Here is a 23,868-nt window from a genome sequence, read left to right on the forward strand (position 1 = left end):
TTCTTAAAAGATCATAAAATGATGATCCATTCAATTCCAGCCCATGCCCACTGAGCTCCTCCTCACTGGGGAGTAAAAGAATATAGCTTGACCTTAGAACTTTCATAATATCATGAAGTTGGCAGGTTGTAAGAGAGAGGAACATGCAAAAATATTTCATAACCCAGAAGATTTTCTGTTTGTGAAATTATAGTAATACKTTGTATTTACATACTGCAATTCAATCTTATTCAGCAATGTTAGTTTGACCTCCTGTCACTCCTGATAGTATTAATATAATTTTTCTTATGTCATAAATGAGGAAACAAGCCCAAGGAGAGTAAATAATCTGCCTTTAATATTTTGGTGAACATAAGAGAGACTGAAAGTTAATACAATGCCTCAGTCCCAGTGCTGTGCCTCACACACAGGGCAGTATTCCAGCCAAGAATAACACACAATTACCATTTTGCCAGGCTTTTTATCTGACACATAATATGTGTGAACTCGATTAAAACTTGTAAATCTTAGTAACTGGAACAGTGGTGTCAGCTACACAGGTCATTGTCTGGTGATGGCAAATGAATGCAGTACTTGTCTGAAGATAGTAACATGCTATATTCTTTGTTGTGTTGGTTCGTCTTTTGGTTTCAGCTAATAAATCACAAACACCATCTTCATCTTGTCCTGCTTGTAAAGCTGGTTAGATCCTCAACATCAACATCTTTTCAATAAATATTCTGTTATTTGGCCTTAAGAAAAGCTGCAACATTCGCCAACAAGGACAGTAAGATAACTGCCTTCTGAGCAGTCTGGACAAACACATCCATCACTGTGTTTGAAGAATATATCCAAGTTTATGCCACATGAGGAAGATKATACAGTTTAAAAATAGGATTCTCAGACTTAATAAAGAAGTTTATATCCCTTTTCCACTGTCTTTTTGCTTAAGTCACTAATGKAAGACCTTGTTTTTTGGAGGCAGCTTCCTGATAGAGCTGTCTCAGTATCACAGGCACATTCTTGACATAGCGGTGGATGGCAAACAATAGCAGAACAGATTCTTTGAGTCAAATTCTTCAATCAAGAATATATACTTATTTAATTTGAATTCTGAAGTGTCACAACCAGAACCATATTARACATGGCACTGTCTAAGTATGTAGAGAGTTCAGATGTCAGAATGTCATTTACTCAATCAATTTTAGCCTTATTGCTGCAGTGGAACTWTGCAATCTACAAAAGTTGAAAATTGATTATTTTTGCAGATGTTCATAGAATTTCAGGCATGTGTTTCTTCATAAACTCATAAAAGTTAAAATCAAAAAATCACATAAYCATTTAGGTTGGAAAAGACCCCCAAGATCATCAAGTCCACTCTGACTGATCACCACCTTGTAAACTAAACCATGGCCCTAAGAGCCACATCCAAACATTTCTTTAACACCTCCAGGGACAGTGACTCCACCAACTCCCTGGGGAGTCACTGGATTTGAAAGATGTATTGGAGAAAACAGGAAATTCAGTATAAAAACTGTAAATGTCTGATGCACATGCCAAGCCCCAGTGAGGCTTCCTGTTTGTTCTCTAGTGACAGATTTGATGGGTCTGTTTGTAGCTGCTTCTTACAGAGCATTTTTATCAGATTAAGACCACAGTGGTGATTTGTGCCTTTTGGTGCCTACAGTAATAGACATTGCTGTATTTATATGAGAGTCAGCAGATTCAATTCTTTCTTTGAGCAGCATCTTGTAAGAGCTGTTGGGGGAAATTGTTAGGTCAGTTGCTTTCATCTTCAATTTAAAAATAGGTGTAATTTCTTTAACATTAATAAAAATATCAGCAAAAAATGGATGTGTCAAATTATAAAGTTAGAGTGGATTGAAGGGAGCAAAAAGGCTTAAGAGGGAGGTGATATCAAAAGATTCACTATTGAGAAAGAGGTGACTGATGTAAGACTAGCCAATTGTGGATTGCAGTTATAGCTTCCTGCTAGTTCCCTACCCTTTGTAGTTGAGTTGAAGATGCTGAGATCACAGGGATCCTGCTAATAAAAGCCATGAAATGTCACAGACTTGGTATAACTTCCCACCATGGCCATGTTGTATCTCTTCGTTTCAAAATGTGACCATTATAATCCAACGTGCTTCTCACAGTGACCATTGGCTCCAGTGACACTTTCTAACTCACAGAGATTCAAAACACTGGTGCTATCCTAGGCTGGAGGGGAGAATAACACAATAACCTCATCTTCAGCATACTTTCCCAAAATTCTCACTAAAAGTTAGAGATATGTTATTTATCTCCATTTAATGCAGAATTGATTTTGTGCGGAAAGACAGAGAATTAGCTATGCAGACAGATTACTGTCACTCTAAATATTGCCAGAAAGATTAATTGTCTACAGTGGCAGAGGCTGTGCTACAACTAATTTATTTGCCACTGCCATCCTTAAACTTTAACAAATGAATATATTAAGATAAATCAGGTACTTCAACATGCACCAGCTAAAGCAAACTATTCTGATGCTCCTCAAACATTTAATTCATCACTGAATTTAGTTCTGCAGTGCTTTACAATGACTAACTTAGCTTTCTCTAAAGAAATGGTAAGGCCAATCTTGGGCTAAAAACAAATCAAATCCCAGGAATTGTTCAAGAATTAACACCTATGATTTTTCACATTCCCAGATTCACTTAGAAAACTCTCACAATCCAAAATTCTATTCCCTGAGGGAATTTGGCTTCCAGCCAAATGTCATAAAGAAAACAGGACAGAACACATTTATCCTAGGCATTCCTTAGTTACCTAGAAAAGAAAGAACCTAGTGCCACCACAGATAATTCTGTGTGACCCCAATGTCATCTGCATCACTCTTACACATGTCAGTGTAGCCTCCAGCCTTTTCCTAGCCCACCTCTAACCTAACTCACAGGTTATAGTAACTCACACTGAAAAGTATTCCAGAGTGAGATAGGAAGTATAAAAAGGTGAAAAGATTATATGGCCTTACTCTGCTCAGACATCAGATGAAGAAAATAGATCCGAGGAACACAAAAACTTTGAAAACATTAAATACTTAATGAAGTAACAGAAGAAGACTAGTGGGTACAGCTCATCACCTGAAAAATACTGCTKCCACTGATTCCTTGCTCTTACAGTGGCTGAAGGTCTTTTCTGAGGCCGCACAAGGGCTTACATAAAAGTGTCACAAATATACTTACACCTGATATGAAAGGAAAGGTGGAAAAATGGAAAGGRAAAATTAAGAAATATGGCCAACCTATGTCTGGCATCAGAATATTTGTGCCAAAATAAACATTCTAGTCCCCTTGACTAAAAATTGGTCCATCCTGTTGGATTTTTCAAACTCTGTTTATGGCAGATTTAATGACTGAAAACATATCCTTGTGTATGTTCAGACTACACTAAAATGATACATTATGGAAGTGTGAGCCAAGTGGGCCGACATTTATAAAGATTAAACATGCAGGTCAACTGGTCAGGTACACAAATAATAAATCAGCTCAGAATCCTTTCACAGAAGCACAGAAACACAGCAGTTTTATGGCACCTCTGGAGATGATCTGGTCCAAYAGCCTAAGGGTGGGGTCAGCCAGTCCAGGCTGCCCAGGACTACATCCAGATGGGTTTTGAATTTCAAGAATAGAAACTCCACAACCTATTGGGGCAATTTGTTACAGTGTCTGACCTCCCTCATGGAAAAAAYCAACTTTTTCTTAAGCTTAAAGAGTATCTCCTGTGTTTGAGTATCAAAGAAATCATAGGATATTCCAGGTTGAATACTTTTTACAGCCTAAGTGATATTGTGTCCCAGGAACTGCTGGCCATGCAAGGGGACTGGCTCTGAGAAGGTACCCGACACTTCTCTTCAATTGTTTGTGAAATATGGTCATTTTTCACATTAACCCTTTAAATAAATGTGAAATCCAGGAAAAGTCGCAGCACTCTGCAGATMACCCACAGTTATCTGTCCTGGGCAGCAATGTCTCGTTTCATGGCCAGTAGCTCTCCAATGCCTTTCAGTCAGCTTAACGTAAACTGAAGACCTTGTCAGAGACCTCATCATCTTCTGGCAGCCCTAACACATGCTAGGGAGAAATTTCCAGTATTTTTAATATGAAATATGAATTGAGTTCTGTAGCCAATTGCAATGATTTTTCTGTCTCCTATAAATTAATATGTCCAGTTTATACACACCTCCCCAAAACTGTACAAATCCAGGTCCTTAATTTAATTCAACTAATTTCTATTTTTGCACATTTAAGGCAGAATTTTGAGGAATTTTTAAGAGGTGCATTATACTCTGTTTCAAAAAGCTCATCACAAAAGTTTCAGAGGGTTCTGCTCTTCCCTGTTCTTTTAAAATCAAAATAGAATAACAAGCGACTGTAGGGATTTTCCTGCTTGAGAGCTGTTGGGGTGGTTTCTTTTGGTGTAATTAAATGTGCTTACATGCAATTGCAAAGGGTATATCTTTCCCTATTTTCTTCTGCTTCTGTGTTTCTGTGGTTATTCTTCACATTGTATCTTTATTTTTCAAGTATATTTTCTCAAAATAAGGATTTTCCTTTGCCAGATGAAAAATATTAAAGTATTTCCAGTAAAAAAAAGATGTGAACAAGTTTTTTATTTACCCTTATTTACTGAAAGAGAGGGATCAGAAGGAGGATGAGAGGTACAGGATACATGACCATACATATCACTTTCTTAGAAAACTCAACTGAAAATGACATAATATATTGGCATTACAGCTGTCTTCTCCCCTTGTTTCTGTACCACTCTTCTTTAAATCAAGTATCCTGTTATCCAAACTACTGCTGACACTAAAATACATGCTATCCACATTTTCTTGTAGCCAGAACTGGGACTGAATGAATCATTCCTATGACTCATCATCTCTTTTTTTTGCATACCGATGTTACAATATACTGAAAGATTTAACATAAAAAGTGGAGTTGTGCCCCTGTTCTGATAGAATCTTTTTGCTAAAGATTCAAATTACTCTCTTTCAAATTATTTTAATTTATGTTCTTCCTGGGATTTTGCTTTACTGGCAGCAGAGACAACAGCAATTAAAGTTCAAAAGCTCATCTTTTGTGCTTTGTGGATGGCCCTGATGAAAAAGACACAGTCCCCATGCATTGAGTGATATTCTAGTTAAAAATGTCAAGAGTTATCAATAATTTTTCTTAGTTTAGTTCTAAAGCCTAAATGAATGTCTGGATTAAGCACACTTTTATATTCCTGCACCAAAGGATCTTTTCTTGGCACAGTTTTCCAAGCAGTAGAAACTACAAGAAGCATTATAAAGCCTCCAGTCTAATTCACAGAAGTCATATACCAGCTATCCTTTCTTGATGAAAGACTATATTGTACCCCTGGGACACTAACTAATAGTGGGATTTGTATTCTGGTACCCTGCAGATACTCAGGAAAGCAAAAGGGAAAAYAAACCACATTTTACCACCTGGAAAACTTAGCAGATCTACTCAGATCAGGAATTCACAACCCAGATCCGATATTTTCCCCATAGTTTCCTGTGGAACATTATCACACTCAGCTACTTACTCAGAAGGATATTTAACAGGRATTTCCCTCTGGAGGGATTGCTCATGACAGCATAAGATAGGAAACATTTGAAGTTTGGTAAAGAGGATTAATCTGTGTTGAGTGTACAGTACGAGAGAACAGAAGTGCTTTGRAGGAAGCCAGAGGAAATCACAAAATGGTAGGAGGTGGTAGAATGGGTGAGTTGTTTTCCTCAGTGCACAAATTACTAGGGCCACTCACAGGAAAAGGGTTTGCTTAGGTAAGCAAATACTCAGAGGTATTCAATGACTGTAGCTTCTTACTGCAAAAAGCCCAGAACCGTCCAAGAGCAGTGGGTGGTAACACACCATGAAGCATGTGCTGGGAAGGAAGTGAATGCAGCATCTGCAGTGAGTCCTGCTGCAGACAAGTTATAGCAATCTAAAACACATCTTCTGAACAGAGTACATGGAACAGCTATGGAGACTGCTATTATGACCTTAAACCCTGAAAACAGGAGTCCTTTTTTTTGTGTGTTAGGATGCAGAGCTACTCTGCTAGCAGCTGAAAGTGTTTTGAGAAATAAGAGGTTGTTTGGTGTATGGCATCCCATGAGCACAGTCTTCCGGTGAAATGTCTGATGAAGGCAAAAAGCTTATTAAGTAAGTTCATATAAATTGAACTAAAGAAATGCACTTCTAAATAAAGTTCATATAAATAAATCTAAATAAACACAGCTGTGATATTTCAGAGAGTAATGTTYTTTCTATGCTTCCTAAATGTATAAGACTAGCAAATCAGTGTCAGAGTTTAACCTTTTCATGCTAGATAGTGACAGTTTAACCAAAGGTTTGGTAAAACTTTTTTTGCCRGTTTTGCCAGGTCCTTCATGCCCCATCTATTGCTATATCTGCTATAGATCTATAATGGGACATAGGCAACTGTCCTTTTGACTGCTTTTTCTAGGAGCACATCCATGGTGCAAATTCCCCCTGCTGTAGCAAATGCAGCACTGGCTCTAAGCTCCCCAGCCCTGCAGGGAGGTAGGAGACATTCAGTGGGGCTTTCAGGCACTGTGATGGCTGAGGAAAAGGYTAAATCTTGAACAGATTTGCCTGTTAAGTCATGACGGTATCTCCATTGCTTGACAATAGAATGCTCTGCAGCTCTCATCTCTATTTGTACTGAATGGTAGAACTCTGAACTTTGTGAAACACAGAACCATTAGCGAAATGCTACTCTGATACAATGATAATTCATTGTATCCTTGGATTAAATTCTCTAAGTGATAATATACTTGCTGGTTTTAAATGTCACCAAAATGTCCATAGTATCTTGAACAAGCATTTAGATTTCATTTTCATTCATTATAAAGAAAGCTTTTTCATAATAATTTTGAACTGCAGATGATATTTGTTGATTTAATTAAAAAAATAAGGTGGATTTTGGGTCTGAAATTGCCTAAGAACTTCTTGCAGTCTTAGCATGTAATGTCCAGAAAGCTTGTTCAAGCCTCCTGGATATTGGTGATATTAAGAAAAGGATTTCCTATGCAGCTTAATACCTCTGTCCTATCCAGATTTAAAAAAAAAAAAAAAACAACCACCTAATCTGCTTGGAAACCCATGATCTTGATGGCTGGAGAGAAGGTATCTCCCAGGAACAGTATAATGATGGATCATATTAATTCAGCTATCTCCTGCTTAGGGGACAGAATAGTTAATTTCAAATTAAGCTTTTTTGCTTTCTCTAGAAGGTATTAAATAATATTAAATTACTTTATAACATTATCACAGTACAGAGAATGCACTATGAATTTCCAAAGACCAAATAGCTGARTGATTTCCTTTAATTCCCACCACTCTCAGAAAAGGTCATGGTTGCTTGACACTACAGCTCACTTGCAAGGAACAGTTCAAATGGGTCATCCAAGTAAGCATGTTAAGGGAAGAAAGTTGTTTGATTATGTATTTGAAACTTGCCAGTACAATTTCTGTGTATTTCTGTCTACTATTCCAATACACGGGCAGAATTAGCCATAACAACAACACACCGCCATCTCTCTTAGCTTACGGCCAAACAATCTGAAAAAGTAGAGTTGGTCTCACTAACAGGGATCAACTTCCAATTAAAGAAATGAAAACATGCAGACTTCAGAATAATTAAGAACACGTCATTTATAAACCCTCAATGCTTTCCAGAGYCCTCTTGTTCTCTGGCACCTACCCATTTTGTTTAGTTGTTTCTCATGCTTGGTAATTTTCTCAGAGGTTTCTTACACAAACATCAAGGAACATTAAAAGGTTTTTTTTTATGGAATTACAGAGGCCAGGAAGTGTTTCTTCTGTGAGTGATATATGGACAYGGAAAAGCTCCAGATGGAGAACACTAGGTGATGCATAAGCTGGAGAAATCCTGAAGGCAGAGAATCTCTCCCCCATGATTTCATGGACTATGTATCCCTGAGGGTAATGTCACAAATTACTACAGTGATTTTCAAGAGTACCTGTCTTRTCTGAAGCTCTTGTGTACTCAAGAGGCAGTTTTCCAGACCAGACTGGAGTAAGACTATCAGAATCTGACACTGACTCAGTGCATTAGTGATGGGACAGTTGGTAGAAGCCCCTCTAATTCTGTAAAACCCTCCAGCTGCCAAGAATACTATTACCCGAATATTAGCTATTGCCAGCTCCTTATCTGTTTTCCATAGAGAGGATCATGTTGTGTGCTATACATTTGAATTTCAGCTTTCTCCACCTAGGTATTCAGTTATAAATTTCYGTCAAAGAGAAACAAGGAGAAAAATTAAATTAGACAAGAGAAGGATATATGATGTCTGAAGGATAAATGCTGGAGGCAACTGAGTTAGATTGTTTCTTTGATTTATTAAATAAATCAGCTGGTATTCCTAACCTAACCACTATTTTTACTATACTTATTCTGTCTCATATTGATGGGTTCACTGATTTTTCTGAAATACCTCCCCAAAACCTCCCTAAAGGTTTAGAAAGACCACAGGGAAATAAATCAATGACAACCTGCCAAAGTCCATCACAATGGCTGCTGTTCTAATTCATTTGATACAGGTCAGCTCAGATCATGGAGTTGGAAAGCTGACATTGATTTAATTAAGTGCAGTACACTGTATTGTTTTAAAAGGAGATATTCTTTCCATGTTTTACATATACATTTTATGACATCCCCAAAGCAAAAAGCTACACTTGGAACRTTGGAAAAGAATACAGCAAAACTGAGTCACTGAATAAAAGGCTGCTTCCAGTTTAGTTTGATTTAAGAGAGGTAGAGATGATCTCATTGAGAGCTAATAGAATCAGAAAGTAGAAGTGAAGGGATCGATTTTTGTTTCAAACTTGAAACACTTAGAACAGAAAAGAATACCAAAGCTCTGAACCTAAAACTACAAAAGTCAGAAGGGGAAAAAAAATTTACTTCTTTAATCAAAATCTAGGAAGAKAAATAGTAACGTTGTTTTGCCCAGCTGGACTTGAAACACCTGTGTTCATCATTTACTTTAACCCTGTTGAGTTGATGGTCAGGTCTGAGCACATTGTCTGCTGCCACCTTGGCACTGGCCTTCCTTAACATTGGAAGAAGTCAGTGAGAGAAATAGTAAAACTAAAAGGGCAACCAARCCTCAGCTGTGAAAGCCAAAAGCTGATCTCAGCCAAGGAACAGCCCTGTGACCCTATAACTGGATGATCTCCTTCAGTATGGGTCCACTGTTACAGTGCCATGAGTAGGTACTAATATGGAATCACAGAATCACAGAATTGCTTAGGTTAGAAAAGACCTTTAAGAGAATTGAGTCCCATGGAAATCAGACACTGCCAAGCCCACCACTAAACCACGTTCCCTAAGTACCACCCCTACACAACTTTTAAGTACTTCCAAARATAATGACTGAAACACTTCCCTGGGCAGCCTATTCCAATTCTGGGCAATGCTATCAGTGAAGTTGTTCCTAATATCCGATCTAAAGCTCCCCTGGTGCAATAGGGGCCATTTCCTTTTGTCCTATTGGTTGTTACCTTAGAGAACAGACCAACACCCACCTGGCTGCAGCCTCCTTTAGGTAACTGTAGAGAGTGATAAGCTCTCCAGGCTAAACTCAGCTGCTTACCATTAGATTAGTGCTCCAGACCTGTCATCAGCTAATGAGATAAAGTAGCAGTGAGGGGCCCAAAACTGAACACAGGATTCAAGGTACACACTTACCAGTGCTTAGTACAGGGAGATATCCCTTCCCTAACCAGGCAGCTGTGCAGCCACACTTCCCAAGACAGTAGTGTTGCATACTGGGGTTACTGAGAAAAGAGTTCTAGAACACCACCTGGGCAGGGCAGGGCAGGGCAGGGCTCACTGATTGCCTGCTGCTGCTGGAAAAGCTGCAGGAGATGCATGTTGATGGCTTTTCCTACCTCTCCTCTATTTTCCTTCTGCCCTCCCCTAGGAGTAAGAGGGGAGGGAGCAGAAATGAAACCAGAACTTGCGCATGTTTACCGCTTCTTAGGCTGTACACCCATACCAGAGGCCACAACCGCCCCATATAGCCAGGCTCTGGCTGCCGCGGCCACTCTGGGTCTGTGTTCAGCTCGTGTCTGAGGTGCCGCATCCTCCACGTTCCCAAACCCCTGCATTTACTCCTCGGTGTCACGATCAGCTGCTGCTGGCTCTGGATGCACAGCGGCGTGGCAGCCTCTCCTCCCCAGGAGGAAGCCTTCGGAGGTGATGTTCAGCAGTGCAGGAGCGTGGTTACACTGCTTGAACTGATGGACAGCACTGAGACAGGCTGACTGCCACCCCAGCACACACACAGCCCGACCCACGCCCACAGAGCACCAACAGACAGTTTAGCAGCTACCTGGAGGAGCACAAACAATGCTGTGCTTTAATCGACACTGATAAAAAGGAACAACAGAATCCACCTGCTGGTCAGATTTAAATCAATGGATTCAAACCATGATTCARACCAACCACTATGGCTGATTCAAGCCAATATTTTATGCTGAAAATTGGATTCTTCCCCAAATATTCACTGGTTCTTGTTCTATATTCTTTAGTACTGTGGGAATCTGGGTGATTCACTGTGGGATCCCCTTTCTGTTTGAGAATGGATGTAAGCTACCCTCAGGCTCAGATTTTTTCAACACTTGCAAAATGATATTTCCTTTTTCTTTTCCCCCTCCCCTAACTGGAATTGYTATTCCCAGTGTCCCTGGGGCTCACTCACTCACAATTAGGGTCAATGAAGAGACATAAGAAGGAGACTTAAAATATTTAGTATTTTCTATTAAAACAGTCCTGAAAYAAAACCATTCAAAACCAAAAAGAAAATTTTGCCATGGCTTAAAGCACCTTTCTCCGTTCTAATTTCCTGAATACTTTTGCTTTTATTATAATGTGCTTGATTTCCTTTTGTAAGAATTTTCAATTTTAAAAGGTAAAATGTCCAAAATAAATGGACTGCAGAAGAAAAATAAATTCATACCAAGTCTAACAACCCCACCCATTCAAAAACCAAGGAAATAACTGCAGATAGGCACATGCACATACGGAATGTAAATTTGTATCTATCAGGAATATGTATCAGGGAGCACTGGATTTTTTATATCAGCATTAACACAATTCAACACTGATGAGATGGGAAACAAAAGTAAACATGAAAAATGCATAAAATTATGAACTTTATTTTGATCTCAAGCATATAACTTTAAGCTCAGACTTTTAAAATTGATAGAGATTTAYTCCAGATTTATACCATTTTAATGGATCTGTAAGGGCTGATGATTACTGCTGCTAACTACTCAGATTRGATCAATTGGATGCACTAAATTCAGCAGCATGAAGCAGTCTAGTCTTGTCTTGGCTAGAGATTGGGGTCCGGAGTGGAAGTAACATAAACAAAGAACTTTCAGACTTAAATTATTTTGCCATGGAACTGTCTTCTTGGTCTCCTTGAAGAGAAGCTATTTTAAGCAAATGAGGAGGAGCAAATGCCTAAATGAATTTTTGGGAGGCATAAGAGATACATGCCACAAAATGGAGTTTTGTCCAAAGAATTCCTTTGTTGTCAGGTTGGAAATGCTTTTCTTGATGCCATAGAAAGCCTCAAGGTTGTTTTAAGCCAATATGTAAAAACTGATACCTTGTAAAAATTTACAGATTGCCAGAACAACAGACAGATTTCACAGCATTTAAATTTCAAAAGCTGTAAAAATAACATGTTTAAGAATTACATTTAAACCTACCTATCAGCTATGAGATGAAAAAGAAAAACAAAACATGTACAGCCCATGTTACCTACATATACAACATTTGACAAAGTATTTTTATCAGATAGTGACGTGTTGGAAGGAAAGGAGCTGACAAGACAAAACAGATGAGACTTATTTCTTTGTTCTAGAGGTGAAAATACTTCAGACATCTTGGTAGCATTGCAAGTCAAATTGTAACTCCCTGGTGTTCCTCTGGCATGTAAAATAGACAAYTCCTGCTACTACAAGGAATGTTAAGAAGCAGAAAAATTACCATGGAGCATGAACTGCTCTGTTCCATGTCTCTGGGTCGTGTTTGAAACTTCTCTTTTGTGTCAATATCCAGATGATAGATAGGCCTCAGAAACAGCAGTGCCAAGATCCAAATTTCTAGGGGCTGAGAAGCCCTGAGAGGTTTTTGGGAGAGACACTTTACAGAGAGTCTTCAGAGACAGACATGTGCTTTTGAGATTAATGTGATCTCAGTTACTGACTGTGATGAGAGATCAGGCTGCTAGAAAAGTTGGGAAACAGCCCTGATCCTCCAAAATGGCAAGGATTTGGCAGCATATTATTTCTGATACAGAAGGAAAATAGGATCAAAAAAACCCAAACAAACAAACAAAMAAACCCCAAAAACCAAAAMCAACAAATTGAAAAGTTCTATTTTTCCAAAAACATGATTTTGGGTCTCCCAGATTGTTTAGGTCCTTATTCTATGCAATCTGGATTTTTTTCTCCCATAGTTCAAGCAAGCAATGCAACTGCAAGAAAGCTTGAAATTCTGGTATGGGTTAACTCTTTACTTTTTCTAATTTATTTTGAGCAAGAAACATCCCTAACCAAAACCAGTATTTTAGCTYATTTTTAATTTGTTACAAAATTAATTATCTTGTAATTATTTTACAAAATTTCTTCAGACCTAATGAATTATTTTTTCAATGGAAATAAAGTGGATGTTTTAATATTTTTGTGCTATAYTTAGTCTTCTAGTGACATATTACTTTCTCTACCACATAGAATTTGATATCTAAAGCCTAAATGAAGGTTTGCAAAATCTCAATATATAACAGAAAACACAARACACAAATGCATGACACCACAGACTTAATCACAAAACACAAATGCATGACACCACAAACTTAATCAGATGCTTTTTTCTCCCACATTACCTCAACAAAATAATTTATTCCATTCTTCAGTCCTGCTTAAATCCAAAAGCTTGTGTGAAGAATTTGTGTGAAGAAATCATAGAGAACTGTTACACACCAAGMCAAGAATTAGGAAGGTGTCAGGTCTGAAATATTTTCCAGGGTCAGATATTAATCTTCTCTTATTCAAATACAGGGCAGCATACAAGATCACCAAACATTGATTAAGAATTCCTGATAATTAATACAGTCAAAGTAATTTGAATGAGTTGAAAATGTAAAGGTTAAATTTGTATTGCTATTTATTATTTATATGAGCAATCATAGCCATTGAGAAACTTTTGCTAGCTCGGAATAAGGAGAATAAAAAACATTGCTACTACCTCTGGTGCCTTCTTTCCTTGGTAAAGGTGAGAGATGGTACAAGAGATAAGGACATGACCTTTAGAGTGAGTGCAGAGGAGGATCATGAAGATGTTTAGAGGGATGAAGCACTTCTGTGATGACAGGCTGAGAGAAGTGGGGTTGTTTAGGCTGGAGAAGAGAAGGCTCTGRGCAGACCTTGGAGCACCTTCTCATGCCTGAAGGGAACCTACAGAAGAGCTGGAGAGGGACTTTTTGAAAGCACCTGTAGTGATAGGACAAGGGGGAATGGCTTCAAATTGAAAGAGGGACAGTTTAGATTAGATATTAAAAAGAAATTTTTTACTGTGAAAATGGTGAGGCACTCAGGCCCAGAGAACTCTGATTGCCACATCCCTGGAAGTGCTCAAAGCCAGGTTGGGCAGRGCTTTGAGCGACCTGGRCTAGTGGACAGTTCCCTGCCCATGGCAAGAGGGGTTGGAATTATATGATCTTGAAGGTCCTTTTCAACCCAAAGCATTCTATGATTTTATGATAAGTGACTCTTTTCTGACTGCACAGAGAGGAGGCAGCAGCACAGTGGCAGCAGCAGAATAGCAGAACTGCCCTCACCCAGGGGCAGGGACAGGCACTGCCCACTGCAGGATCCACAGCCAGGGAGCTCAGAGAGCTCAGAGTCACAAGGCAAAGAACAAATGAGCCCTCAACCATTACAGCCTTGTGTACATGACCTTTTACCAAAGAGTGCTTGCACCCTCCCAGTAAGGCCATGAACCAAAGGGACATCCACAGCTTGTCTCTTCCACTCCAGTCTTAYCCCAGAGCACCCCTTGAAGTGCTCTGACAAACCACTGCCTTTGCTGGCACAGAAAACCTACTGAAAGGGAACTGAAATATGTCTCTAAAATCTGAGACTGCCTTCAGTACTTCTGAATCCTGCTACATTGTGGGAAAGTTCAAAGAGCAGCTCTATGATGTTAAATTTCTAAGAAACCTATAACAGAATTAGGGGAAATAAGTATGAATTATAGTCTTTAAAGAAAAAGAATAAKAAGTAAATATCTGGAGGGATTTTTTAGAGCTTTTGGATAGAGGTGATCTGAGAAGAGGATGATAAAGGAAGCAGCCAAAATTGTAACTAGGAACAGAGGTTAAAAGTTTCCCTTTAAAATACTTTCAAATTTTAGCTACAACTAATAAGAGATTTAAGGATTGGAGTGAAATCATTGAGCTCAAGCTGACTTCATTAGAGCTACTCATGTGAGGAAAATGAACAGGATTTGGCCATAAAGCTGAAAGGCCTTTGACCTTGTTTTCATTGCCAAGTATTTTCTAATTGATACTGCATGTCAACTCTGCCCTCTGCTAATACACTAAATAATCAATGCTATCCAAACCCATGGCTCATTTTCGGCCTAGAACGTGATTTTGTTTGTATCACTGCCACAGGAATGTTGAGGGAGCCAGGAAGGGGCTGTGTCATTGGACTGCTCCCTCCTCACGCTGCACCATGTTTGTGTTATTCTGTGCTCGTTAATRGAGAGGTCATAGCCCTCTTAGCTGTAGTCCCCTGGTAAATCCCCACCCAGCTGTAATCCGCTGTACCTTGAAGAGGATGGGATTCCTCTGCTTGCTCTGAACATTGCCTTATTCCATGAAACTACCAGCCACCTTTAAAGGGACTGATTATCCAAATCCTAACAAATGACATGTGACCTCTAGATAGATATCTAATTAGGGAGAATGTACTCTAKGGCTTGGAAAGCCACAATGTCCTGAAAAGAAATGGGGAATATTTTGGGCATCTCAGATAATCTTGTTAAACTGGAGTATAAACTCTAAAACAGGACTATGGATTTTTTTCATTAATTCTGCTATTTTGCAGCATTAAAATCTTACTAAACATGTTCAACTGTATARTGCAACAGTATCTTTGTTATACAAACTTGAGATTTAAGGCTGCAGTCAGATTGTGTTTTCCAACAGTCACTTATTCTCTGATGGTATCCCTACACATTATGACACCTGATGTATGTAAAATCTACTTTAATATTACGCTCACCCTCTCAGAAGCTGAACAAGMCATGTCTTGCTTGCAGTTCTTGGTGGTGGTGCCTGATGCTGACTCTATTTCGATTTTTGGTACCTAGGAAATAGTGAAACTACTGAAGAAACTCACTGTATCAGGTACTGATGATAGATAATGACTTGTGAAAGCAGTTCTTTTTAGTATGATTTTCCTCACTTATCTTCCGGTATTATTTAATAATTTTGTAATACTTACATTTATTTCATAGGTGGATTCAAAATTTAAGGAATTTTAATATCAGAAAGAGTCTTTCTTAAATCTAATGATGTCCTCTCAGAAGCAGAATTCTGAAACACCTTTGAATTAATTTTTGCTTGAAGTGGAAAAGTCATAAAATGCTCCAAGTCACGCAATGTTGGTGAAAAAAGCCCAGATACTKACAAAGTCTATGCATTTTTCCTGTAATAAGTCAGTCTTGTAGCCAAAAATATGCAYTTTGTTTCTTACCTAATTGTGACTTTCAGCCATTACAGTTTCATTGATTGTTCTTGCTGCATTCAAATGGTTATTTCCCCCACCTTGTGTTGCTCTTTGGTAAGTGAAACAAAGAAAGTGCTTTGAGTGCTGCACAGTGACATCATCTCATTTGCTTTCTCATCATTCTTCCATGAACACTCTTCTGTGACAAACAGTCAGTATGGACCACACACTCCAAAACAAGACAGAGAGGGGGTGGGATTGCTCTCACTTAGAATACAACCCAGACAGCTCCTGCAAGGTACTCACACTAAGCTCTTGTTATAGTCAGTGAGGGTTCCTTTTCATGTGTGATTCACAATGTGCGTGATACATTTGAGATGAGGTGAATAATACCCTAAAAATGCCTATTTGAAGATAATGACATCATTTGGATAAATGTTTCTATTYCAGAAGTTGCAGCATTAGTAAAATTACATATGGAAATTTCTTTATGGTACATAATTGTCTCAATTTACCTACTCAGGAGCTGGGTTTGCCTATTGCCCAGTGTTTCTAGAGCGTGCTCCATCCTTCTGATCATCCTCATGGCCTTCTTCTGGACTTATCCCAGTTTCACGTCCTTCTCATGTTGGGAGTCCCAGAGCTGGACCCAGCACTCAAGTGGGGTCTCATGAGAGCAGAGCAAAGGGGGAGAATCCACTCTCTCAACCTATTGCCCATGTAGCTTGGGATGCAGCCAGGACACAACTGGCTTTCTGGGCTGCAAGAGCACAGTGCCAGGTCGTGTCCAGCCTCTCATCCACCAACACCAGCCAACATCCACCAACACCCCCAGGTCCTTCTCAGCAGGCCTGCTCTCAATCATTCTCCACTCATCCTGTATTTCTGCTTGTGATTGTCCCAACCCAGGTGGAGCCCTGTGAACTCAGCCTTGTTGAACTCCATGAGGTTTGCAAGGTCCCAGCTCTGAAGGCTGTCCAGGTGGGCATCTASATGGCATCCCTTCCCTGCAGCCAGGTCACCACACCATACATGATGTTTTCATGGGATGTCAGTCTCTCTGTRCCCTTCCCAGGCTACTAATCCTAGATTCTACCTTCTGTAGACTTAACACAGACTGTAAAAAAGGATAGTTGATATTCTTTTGCTTATTCATAGAATGCACACACATGCAGGAGCGATGCTCCATATATGTGAATCAGTGTGTTGAATTTACAGTTTCTTAGCACMGGTTTAGTCTCTCACTTCAAAACCTGTATGTTCCATTATCCAAAGAAGGAATTTCTGTTCATAGGCCTTTTGATTTGTTATCTAGGTAATGAAGAGCATTGAATCACAACACAGCCAAGTGTTAACAATAAAAACGCCCTGAAGACAAGGTTCTCTTCCAATGTTTACCATTAATTTCAGTATGCTTTCATTAGAACAAGAGGATTTTTAAAATTCAAATTAATTGCTAAAACAGTAACAATTGCTCCATTATCTAAATCAAGAAATGCTTTAGAATAATCTTGTTAATCTTAATTTTCCTTAGAAATACCARTTTAAACAAATTGATAGTTTACCAGAAAACAAAACTTCTGATAAATTTCCTTTACCTCTATTTGCTTTGTTTTTTGAAATTCTGAAATGTTGTTATATTTTCTCAAAGAAGAAGACTACATTTTTTAATGATTAAGACAATCTTATTTTTAGAAGCTAAGGAAAATGTTTCATAGACCTTCTAATAAATTTGTTTTCAAAATTAGAAGACGGAAACAATCAAATTTAATGTMATTTTAATGCTCATCTGAGTGTATTTTACAATTATAAACATAAAAATACAAAAGTATATGTCTGTGTTAAGTCATATGAAAAGTATTGAATAGAAAATGCTTAGAAGGGAGCATAAAAACAGTTTTTCTTCTTCAGACTACCTTTTGAAATGCAGAATTTTGTTGCTCAACAAGTAGCAAATATTTAATAAGCATGGATAACTTTTCTTCCAGCGTGCAATTTCTTTTTTTGAACATATGCAAACTTTTAGCTTCTACAGCATCTTACAATGAAGTATTTTAAGCGTAACTATGCATTTTATGCCACTTGCAAGCTTTGTGTCATGTTCCCAATGTTTTTTCATTTGATGCAATGAATAATTGCCTATCTACCTTCTCAGCAGCTATCATAGCCAGCCATAGATATTTTCCTAAGCTGAAAAGCCCTTGAAAACTCTATTTATTGTTTCTTATACAAAATCTGTCCTTTATCTTTTAATTTCAGTTCTTAAACTCTTTTGACAGTCCAATTTTTCATCCTGGTTTAGCCTGGGGAAAATGTTGAAATATTAAAAAAAATTCTTTGGGGATGGGAAAATAATTTTCTGTCCAGCTCCAGCTTTCAGTTCCATTATACTATCAAGAACAAAGCATCTAAAATCTACAAACTTGTATAATACATCTGGAATCAGGTACTTCCACAGTGAGAGATTCTTAGACAATGAAATAAATTTAATCTCCATGACTTCCTCAGGTGATTTGTTGCCACACAACCTTCTTCTTCTATTTCATTTTCATTAAAAGTATTTACCATTAATAATTATTACCATCTGTTCAAGTTGGGATCAGATTTGCAGTGCTATAAATTAGAAGAAGCTTTGCAGAAATAAGTCTGTTTTTTGCTTTAGATAAAACTTAGTCATATTCTACTGTCTTCATTCATGCCTGCTGCAACTTTATAAAGAGTAAAGTCTATTGAAAGAAATTGAGAAAACCTCAGAAATCAAGTCACTTTAAAGAATCAGAAATTTTCCAAAGGGCAGTAACATTTATAGACACCTAAATTAAGACATGCAACTTCAGGAAATATTYAGCACACCTACATGTGTAGATGTTTATGTGTATCTATTAAAAATGAACCAAAAAAAMCCCAATGATAATTTAAGAAGAACAAATGGCCTCATGCACTGATTCAGCAAACTTACAAGTCTGGTCATACCAAAGCTGCTAATGTTAGTAATCAACATGATTCTTGTTGTGTTATGTACCATGTGCATAAAAATTAGAAGTTTTTATATTTCTTTGCTTAAGGGTGAAGTAAAATAAGCTATCTATAAGACAAAGCCAACTGGCTGAAAAGGAACACCAACAGGAAAATAAACTGAAAAAAATGAATGGATATGTTTTCTCCTGATCCCTTCAAATCAAAGATGTGTGCCTCTCCAGARGCCATGTTTTACCAAGAGTAGACAACAAGAGATGGATTCAACAGCAACTACGCCATAGCGATCATTGCTATGATTTATACTGACCCCTATTGCCTTACCTTATTTGCAATTTTGAGGATTTATCCACAGGACAGGTGTCTTTATAGAAGGTGCACCTCAAATATGGGTAGGCAGACTGAATGAAAAAATCAACAAAATAATATTTGAAATACAGAGGAAAATTGGGGAAGGAACAAAATATGTTTGCAWAGGAGTGACATTGGATAAACTAAACTATTATTCAGCAACTATTTCTTAGCTGAACTCAATCCACAGTTTATTTAAAAATATCTAGTTTTGGCTGCTAATTTAGGACCACAGACAGTAGTTTTCTAATGTATAAGAACTAAACATCCTAGTAATAAACCAGTTCATCAGAGACTTTATTGGTGGATGGAAATTTGCATTTTTGCTAGATTTTGTGTTGCAAAAAGTATTCAATACAAAGATCAGCTCTTTAATCGTGATTAAGACTGACCAACAAACCAGAAAAGAAATTTTACAAGATTAAGGATATCATTTCCAGTAGCCTTATTAATTACCTATCAAAAAATTTACCATTACTCCAGGCAGCACTTATTGCAGAAAAAAATATTAGGTAGTATAATGCAGATATTGTGACAGTGATTTTTCTCAATCACCTGCTAAACAAGTAATTTTTTTCTTTCTATGAGGCGCCAGAGAGACCAGAAGAATTAACTTACCAAACTACTGGGGGAAAGTGTGCACTGTTTGAATGAGAATTCAAGGAAGGTTTCCATTCTACCTGGCATCTCAAATACAATTTCAGCTTTTCAGATATCCTCAACCATAACAATTTCTCAGTTTCAATTAGAGGAACACATCCTTTCCATCTGAAAAGCTTGTAATTTGAGAGTCACTTTGGTAGCTTGATTCCAGATCCCACATCCAAGCCAGGATTCTAGAACACGGATTTCCTGCCCTCCACGTCTGTCACTCCAGGTACCCAACGGTCCAGTTCACAGAGAAGGTTCTTTGTTACTACTGTTTAGCATGTTGTTGCATTAACATCCATTATTACAGCACAGTTGTGACAAATTGCTGGAAGGAGCTGTGTATCCATCCCTTAAGTCGTAATATACTACATAAATTCAAGGATCCAATTGATAAAATATGCAGTATCACAAAAAAGTATGCTAATATGCATATCAAAAAGAAAGGCTAGAGATCAGAGGAAGTAAAGCTAGTACTAGAAACATACTTTTGATTTAACTATTCTTTTTAATTACAATTCAGTGATAGTCTATAAATTCTAGGTATATTTACTTTGATATTACATGAATTAGTATATCATCAATTTTTTTACATTAGCAGACACACACATATTCCTTTCAAAATCTTAATATTCTAAATGCTAGCATATGATCTTGAAATATATTTTTAACATGAAGTTTATATTTTTAATATAAAAATATTATGTTTAATAGCATCCCAAAGTAATTAAAATGCCATTACAGGGGAGTGTAAAGGAAAAAACTCACATCCCTTTGTGGGTCAGGAAAAACTCAGATGAAAATCTTGCCTGTTTTCAATCAGGAAAACAGGAAAAAGTCTTTCACAAGACACAGGCAGAAACCTTTTCCTCAGCCTGAAAAACTCCATTTCCACTTTCATATTCTGCTGTTCACATGATGGGTCCACCAGATGTATTCTCATGGAGCACCACACCACAAGCAAACTGAAATTCTGAAAGCTGTTGTAAAACAAAATTGCCACCCTCCAGTTGGCTTTTCTCCCTGAAGGACATTCATAACAGGAAGGGGCAAAAAAAAAAACAAGTGACAAGAGAAAAAGGACATACCTTAACACTGCAAGTCTTTCTGCTAATTATAAGACTATTTTGTGGTAATTTGCATATAGGAAGTCAAAATCTGTAATAAGTAAACAAAGTGACCATTATTTTACACTAGGTTTCAGTAGTGTACACAGCATACCAGCACCATGTCCCTGAAATATATTCATATTTGAGAAKATCCTTTTAGGTAAAAATACCTCGTAGTGTAAGACAGTTCCCTTTTCTGGACCACTGTTACAGGTATCTATGCTATATGGAACAACAACATGAGCAGCTGAATTACTGCTGAGCATCCTACAGCAAAGACGTGTGCAAGACTGAAGGCTCAGGTTCTGAATGCATAAAAAGCAGGTTAATGTGTCACTGCCTCTTCTCGCAGCATCTCACTGGGGACAACAACTACACCTTTTGTCTTTCTGGACCTATCATGTTCAGAATATCCTACAAATACAGATACCCAGGATGGAGTCGAGCCTCAAAGGCAGTCAATTTCATTTTGCAGATACATCTTCTCAATTCTTGTACAACAATAATAATAAAAATAAAGTGACTGAAGATGACATGATTTGGTGTGATCAAGCAGTTAAGTGCTTAAAAGGCTTATGGCACCTGTGTAACTTACATAGTGAAAATGATTGAAGGGGTGAGATGAGGACATTGGTGGAGCAGAAGGTATGAGAGGCAGATTCCTTAATTCCATTTCACATCAAAGTCTTCTCCAGACAGCAACAATGGTTTATAAAAGCTTTTTCACAGACTGTGCAGCTGCCTGTCCTGGTTCTTCTTTTTCCTCTAGCTGTTTTCTATCTCCTCTAATAAGGCTCCTTTCAAGAAATATGAGAACCTTCATAGAATTTCATCAGGATAATGTGCTGCATACCTCCTCTGCAAAGTAACCTGACTTAGAAGGCCTATAATAGTTTATTCTCTAAATATTCTTTTACTCTGATGATAACAAAAAAAAGGAAAGATCACAGAATATTCTGAGTTGGAAGGTACCCACAAAGATTCTCGAGTCCACATCTCAAGTGAATGGCCYATATGGAGATCAAACAAGCAACCTTGGTGTCATTAACACCATTCTTTTACCAACTGAGCAAATATCAGGGTAAGGTGGTTTAATAAATACCTTAAGGAAAGAAAAGAAGGTGAAAATTTGAGTTATTGTAGAGCATAGAGAATGTGGAAGAACATGAAGGACAAGGATATATTTGCTGCCTTGAACATTTATTTACTTAATTATATTCTGGCAATCACAGCCAGGAAGTGAATACATCCACGTTGTTAATGAAATGTGTGATGTTTTAAGGACTAAATCTAGGCTGAGCTATGAAGAGATAACTTGCATGTCATACTTTTAATTGCTACCAGTAGCTAACATTTATGAAAGCTCATACCTTTGTCAGAGTGGGATCCACTGCTGCCAGCCCACACTGCATTACTGAAACTCAAAACTTGTGTAACATCTCACATTTTGCCTAATTTTGAATGCTTACATCTCTGTGCTACTGACAACAAAACCCCACATATTTGCTGGAAGCAAAATAACAAGAAACACTCTAGATTTGAGTCCCTTTTTGTCATTTGAGAAGGTTTCTGTGTGTGTGAATATTGTAAAATTTTACTAGATATCCAAATAACTGATAACCAGTTCTAAAAAAAAAAATCTTAATTTCTCCTTAGGGCAAAAGTCACATTATTCAGCCTAATGAAAATAAAAATCATAATGTGCAGGAGTAAAGCATGTCTCAGAATTCTTAAAGCCATTACTCTCAAAGCGGTCCATTAAGCCTTGTGTTTCTAAAGAGAGACAGCTATTTTCAAGGAATATTTTCTTCAGCAGCAATACACAGAAGACTCCCTAAATGCAACACATGTTCTCATGTAGTCTGCAGCTACTTAAGTCATGGCTCATAACAGATTATGAAAAATATAAGACTCCTGATGGAGATACAAAAAAAAAAAAAAAACAAAAAACCAACCAACCCTTGGGCTACTTACCAGCCTTCTGTTGTGTGACTATTAATGTGGCAGATTGTGTGGGAGAGAGTTTTAGGGGAACACAGCTGATCCCAACTGTCCAAAGGGATAGTCTACAGTTCATGATGTCAAGCTCTGGAACAGAGGGAAAAAAAGGGTGCTCATGGTAATGACATTTGCTTTCCCAAATAATGTTACAGGTGCTGAAGCTCTGCTTTACAGAATGAGGCTGGACACCTCCCGAAAGCAAGTAGTGAATTAATTCTGCTTTTTCCTTGGCTTGCACAGACTTGTTTTGCTTTCCCTATTAAAATATCACTATCTTCATCTGCAAGTCCTCTTGCCTTCATTCTATTTTTATCCTGTCCTTCAGGAAAGGGGATTGAGCAAGGGGCTGGGCAGGTGTTGCAGCTGCTTCATAATATTAACAGAGTGYAATCTACAGACTTTTCAGTAAATTACTAGTTCTTTCAGATTTATTTTTTCAACACACTTTTTGCCCTATGCTAATTTTTTACCTGATCTGGAAAATGAAAAAAGATAAYTGAACTCCTCTAAGATGTGTGACTTTCTTCAATCCCAATGCTATTCAAGCATATATCATAAAAGTAATTCAGAAATTTTAATTTKTAATCATATGCTATAAAAATATAGTCATAGAATCAYAAAATCATAGAATGGCTTGGATTGGAAGGGACCTTAAAGACCATCCAGTTCTAATCTCTCTACCATGGGCAGGGATACMTTTCATTAAACCAGGTTGCTCAGAGCCTCATCCAGCCTGGCTTTGAACACCTCCAGGGCATCCACAGCTTCCCTGGGCACCCTCTTTCTGTATCTCACCATCYGCACAACAAAGAATTTCTTCTTAATATCTGATCCAAACCTGCTCTCTTTCACTTTGAAGCCATTTCCCCTCATCATGTCTCCACATGCCCTGGCATAGTCCTCTCCAGCTTTCCTGTAGGTTCACTTTAGGTACTGGAATGCTACAATTAAGT

This window comes from Malurus melanocephalus, unplaced genomic scaffold (genome assembly GCF_030028575.1).
Source record: "Malurus melanocephalus ecotype Western Australia unplaced genomic scaffold, MMel_1.1 scaffold_6, whole genome shotgun sequence".
NCBI classification, from domain to species: Eukaryota; Metazoa; Chordata; class Aves; order Passeriformes; family Maluridae; genus Malurus; species Malurus melanocephalus.